This window comes from Tachypleus tridentatus, chromosome 13 (genome assembly GCF_004210375.1).
Source record: "Tachypleus tridentatus isolate NWPU-2018 chromosome 13, ASM421037v1, whole genome shotgun sequence".
Classification (NCBI taxonomy): domain Eukaryota; kingdom Metazoa; phylum Arthropoda; class Merostomata; order Xiphosura; family Limulidae; genus Tachypleus; species Tachypleus tridentatus.
In genome coordinates, this window is record NC_134837.1 from 181,206,338 (window position 1) to 181,212,477 (window position 6,140).

A 6,140-nucleotide genomic window follows, 5' to 3' on the forward strand; every position below is an offset into this window, starting at 1 on the left:
AGTTATGAATACCATTGGCAAATGCTATATATATTGAAGTACGTTTTCTACCTTTAGTTGTTACAAAGACCAGAACTCAATCAATGGTATCCTCTGATGAGACAGTGGTAAGTCTAGAATCAGGGTTCGATTTGCCTCGTTAGGCACAGCAGATAGCCCAGTGTGACTTTGCTATAAAAAAAAACACACGTGCTTATTGATGGTAAAGTGTGCTTCTAAGGGTAATCATATTAAACTGTTGAAAAACACACCAATAGATCCTGCAGCAGGCCATTGGAGAAAAGGCAAAGGACATGAATCAAAAATGGTTATTTTCATTAGAATAACCCAATTTCTTGATACGGTGGTTAAATATACAACAGTATTGTATAATGTTTCACCTGCTCCTTAAAGTATTACTTTTGTTACTCCTTTCAACTCCTGGTTAATTAGTTTTAAGAACTGGATTGGTGGTGACAGCTGTTAGTCACACTACATGGCTCTTTCTGTAACACTGTCACCAGCAAAGATAAGTTAACTTTCAGGCCTATAAAAAGAAATAAGACTGTTGTAATGCTGCAAAACACACTGTTTCATTCTTCTAGACTTATATCCTTGGCAACCAACTACAAGAATAGATATAATTCATTGATACTTATCTCACATACTTGTCAATTTGTCCCCTCCCCAGTGGCACAACGGTATGCCTGCAGACTTACTTCACTAGAAACTAGAAACCAGACTTCAATACCCGTGATAAGCAGAGCACAGATAATCAATAAAGCAGTTCTGTCATATGGATGACGGTCCTGATTATATCGAGCCAGTGGTTTAGCTAAAAAATCCACTTCAACTAGTAAACTCAAACTGTTGTTGTTTGATACGACTGAGTGATTTGTGAATGATGAATAGCAGTTTTGTACAATTTAACACGATACTCAAGCAGGTTCTCACAGAAAACATTTTGTAAAATCTTCATCACTTTGGATGTCTGGCTACACTGACTCTGTTGAAAAATTCAGGAGTTTTGCATTATGGTCTTTTAGACCTTCTTCGTTACCCTGACAAAATATACACTTTTTCCAATCTATTGAAGTCCTAGCTATCATTGCATAAGAAGATCATTTATCTTCCAGAATAGAAGAAACTCCACTGGCTGCTGTTCTATACTTTTAATTAAAGAATGGTATTCGCTGTCCAAACAACATACCTAGACCACTTTTCATAATGACATTCAATATTACAGTGCACAAAATTCGCACGCTCAAGCAAGTAGCAAACACGTTAGCTCACAAAAGCAGAATATTTGAGGTATATTCTGAGATAAGTCATGAATGTAAATATTAGATTAAAATGAAATTCATAAAAGTTGTGACACAAACGCAACCTCGAATAAACGTAGGATCTAATTTACTAGAAACACTACAGTTATTAACCTTGCCCCATTTTCTTGAAATACGGCAAAAATGATATAACAAATGCGTTCACTTTTAAGAATACGTGTTTAAAGAGTTATCAAGACCAAACCAAAAATCTCCTTTTCTATAGCTTTGTTTCATGATGACTCTGAGATTAGTACTACTAATATCAAATTACCAGAATATTTCAACTAATAATGAACTACTCTGCTAAATTAACAAATTGTTACAATTTTTCTTCATTTATTTTCATCCCTCTGGTGGATCAGCAGTAAGTTGATTTGTTTTCACACAATAGGAATCTGTGCACTGTCTACCATTGGTATAGAAACTCAGCTTTTAGTAATATAAGTAATTTAAGCTACTGAAGAGAGGTCTCAGCAGTAAGTCTGGGGACTAGGTCTCAGCAGTAAGTCTGGGGACTTGTAGCACTAAAAATCGTTTCGAAATCAGTGGTGCGCACAGTACAGAGATCCTGTTGTTTAAGTTTTGCGTATAACAACAATGAAAAACACGCATTCACTTATAAGTTATTAGAAATAATAAATGTTAGAGTAAAAAAAAACCTAAAAATATCCAACTAATCCTAATCTTTGTTTCCAACCTTAAGTTCAAATATTTCGTAAGATAAACAGTTGGAATTAGAATGATAAATAAAAATAAAGTTCGTGTAATGCTAAATACAGAAGTGTCAGTTTACTGTGATCTCCCTTACCTATCGTCACGACAGAAAATCTAATTATGAACCTAATTATCTAAAATGGCTAGAAGTTTATTAATTAATTAGAAACTTGGATCATCCTTGCTTGAGTTATTTTATTGTAGAACAGTAGTGTCTTCAACTGAATGATGTTTACACAAGGAAGTAGTGTTGTATAACTTAAGGCAGTATTCACATGATCTCAGCTCATTCTCTTTGCTTTAATAAATGAGCCATTTGTTCACTCTTGTCTTGTGTACGAAACGTGACAAGTTTATTTGCTTTAATGAATGTGCTATTTGTTCGTACTTATCTTGTGTACAACTCCAGTCCATTTCCGTTATTCCGTTTCGTGTTTAACAACACTCAATCCAGTGTGAACACAACATTTAGTGGAATGAAAAGAGATGAATTTACTTGATTATTCGGTATTCAACTTTAAAGATAAACATGATTTTGGAACTAGATTTATTTTATTTTCAGCAAAATTGTCTCGTATTTTTTAATCTGCGGAAAAACAAACAATACAGATAGCAATAGAAGAGTGAAAATACTTAATGTAATACACCAGTATAATTAAAAAAACTGTATTATTCAGGGAATAAAGTACATTAAAATGTCATCTGAGTTAGGGTTACCACCACTGGCATTTTACTTTCAATACAAACAGAGTTCAATACATTCCGAGGTTCAGAAGAAAGTCTGGTGTCCAAAGTTTTGTCATACAGCTTCTACGAAACTCTTTATCACTCGATATTTAAAAAAAAAAGCTGCACATATTTTTGTGTTTTTTATGTGATTTATCAAGTGAATTTAGTTTGAATTATGCTGCCTGACCAAAACATATTTCCACTTTATACTATCAAACCAACGCGGGCAAATGCCATTCCTGGTTTTGTTAAACGTGCGCTTTGTTTCGTATTGGCGAATGGTGTGAGTCCTTTTGTTGTTCATATTAAAGTTTTACCAAGCGAAACGAACTTATTTCTGTAGACTTACAACGTTAGAAACCTGGTTTCGATAGCCGTGGTGGGTACTAAGAACGCCCCCCCCCAGTGTCACAGTGGTGCATCTGCGGACTTATACTACGAGAAACCGGATTTCGATATCCGTGGTAGGCAGAGCATAGGTAACCCTTTGTGTAGCTTTGTACATAATAACAAAACAAACAGATAACTTTAGTAAACAACTACGTTTTCAAACAAACTGAACCGCACTAAGTTAGAAAAAAAAAAAAAAAGAATCATTGTGAGCAAACCCTACGTCGTCTGCTAGTTGTATGTTTTACAAAATAAACAAATGATAAACATGGTTAATGTTGAAACTGGCTTTGCACAAGATTTGAGGTTAATTGAAGGAAATTTTAGTTGATTATTTCGGCATTATATGTGAACTGAAATACTGTCAAACAGTAAATTAATCTATATTTGAGGCATGTGAGCGTCGTTACATCACAACTGCACTGAACGAGCCCTTCTTCCAGATAGCTCTTCGATATTATTGAGGGTTAATAACAATAACGCTAAACATTAGGCTTCGATACTCGTTAAGGAAAGCACAGATAGCCAACCACTTGTGAAGCTTTGTGGCAATACCACAGTTGAGGATAATACCCTACCACCACCTATAGACAAGTTAGCAAAACACAAACTTTTTTCAGCAAAAAACAACACGTTTACATAGTTACAGTTGATACTTGTAACCAGATGAGTATAGCGAAACGTTAACCTTTCGCATGCTGTGCGGTTCTACGCTACTTAACTGTCGTTCCGGTATTAAAATCAAGCATGGGTATATAGAAGCATGTTTAGTTATTTTTTAAATAATTTGTTTTATTTGTTTTTTGAATTTCGCGCAAAGCTACACAAGGGCTATCTGTGCTAGCCATCCTTAATTTAGCAATGTAAGACTAGAGGAAAGGCAGCTAGCCATCACCACCAACCACCAACTCTTCAGCTATTCTTTTACCAACGAATAGTGGGATTGACCATCACATTATAACGACCCCACAGCTGAAAGGGGGAGCATGTTTGGTGTGACGAGGATTCGAACCCGAGACCCTCGGATTAGGAGTTGAGCGCATTAACTACCTAGCCATGCTCGAACATTTTTAAACAACCCCAGTAACAAACATTTTATATGAATAAATGTTTATCAAAGATATGTCGAAGATATTTCCATTTGATGAGTATGCTCAAAAACCAAGTGTGTATTACTTAAGAAATAACCACCAAACAAGAACAACAGTAAATATAGATATCTAATGGTTATTCTGCCTGCTTTCTTCATTCGTAAGAAATTGTGATGAATCATTGGTTGAAAGTGGTTATATTTCATTTGTTGTTTAGTTGGGCGTAAAATTTTCTATGATATTCAACAATATATCTAACCAAGTAGTTCCTGATATTTCATTTCCTCTTTATAGTCAGTTTGCTCAACGACTTTATTATTACAAGACAGATGAAATCACCAAATTTTGCATGAAAGGATTTCAATGATACTCGATCCGTAATTCGAGAGTCGCGAATTCGTTGGTAAAAGAGTAGCCCAAGGGTTGGCGGTTGGTGGTGAAGACTAGCTGCCTTGTCTCTTGTCTTACACTGCTAAATTAGGGATCAGTGTTAAAATATATCACATCTCCGTATAATCCATATTGGCCGTCGCACAATATTAATTCTTCATTAAAGAGGCATACATGCATTGACGAAAACAAATGAATTTTAGTATGAATTTAATTTAATAAGACGATAATTAAATTACATTTTTATATTGGTTTTTTAATATTTTCATGATAACAAACCCAACCACAGAGAACAATCCTTCCTAACATTTCTGTGAATAGTTGTTGTTATACCAAATGAACTATTTTGTTTGGCGAATCTATCCATGGACAAATTGCCGCATAGCCAGAACGCACTATTTCAACATTTACACCGTACAGTGTATCAAGCCAGGACCTCAGCAACCAGGATTCACTCTCACAAAGTGTTTCAATCACCAGTGGACTTCTCATGGGCACAGAAATCAGGATCATGGACACAAGTTTGGATAACAATTTAAAAGTTTCAAAAGCATCTAAATATGTGTGAAATGTAAATGTGGCAAGGAAACTCTATTGTTCACCGCTCTGCAATTGCTAAAGCGATAATGGGATATGTTAATAGTTACTAGCAAATGAATACACTAATTACACATGATAGGATATAATGATTTGACCAATTTCTGCAATATTCTTATGAAATAAGGTGTCACTTCTTGTCTCATTAAAACTGTCTTCATTTAATGAATTATTTATCCATATTTTCACTAATAGTTATATATCCTAAATGGGCTGAAAGAAAACTGTAGCCCTTGTACATACATCTGCCATCTCTTGGGCAAAATAGAATTGTTCATTTGTACAGTATACAAAATTATATTAGTTGTCTGCTTCGTTGTAATTCGATTGAAAGTTTTAGCTTATGTATTGCTTTATGGTCCTGATACATAATATCAACCAATCACATCAATATTGGACGAGGTTTGTAATAACTGAATGGTCTTGTTATCACTGGCATATACGATAATTCAGATGAATTAGAATTTGTGTTTGTCATAATGCATATTCCACATTTTGAAGGACAGTAAGTGTTGAACATTTTGAGTTGTGTCCATTTTGGACTTGATGAATTACACGGAAATGTGATGCATCTCACGGTGGGTTTATTTCCTCAATTTGATCAGTATCACTAAAAGAAATTTCAGGTAATGTTTGATGCTCTTAAAATCCACCTTGTAAAAGCAACATCCAAAAATGACGCTAAACAACAGGACTATTAGTGAAGTACCGACAAACAATAGCGTAAAAACCCGATAGTTTCTTCATACTACACATAGATCACATATTTAATATTACAAAACAAGAAATCAGATAACCTAAACGTTTTTAAGTATAGGCCTTCCATTAATTATTGAAGAAAGAATACTCCCCTTTCAAAGCCCCCCAGCGGCTCAGCGGTATGTTTGCGGACTTACAACGCTTAAAAACCGAGTTTCGACACCCG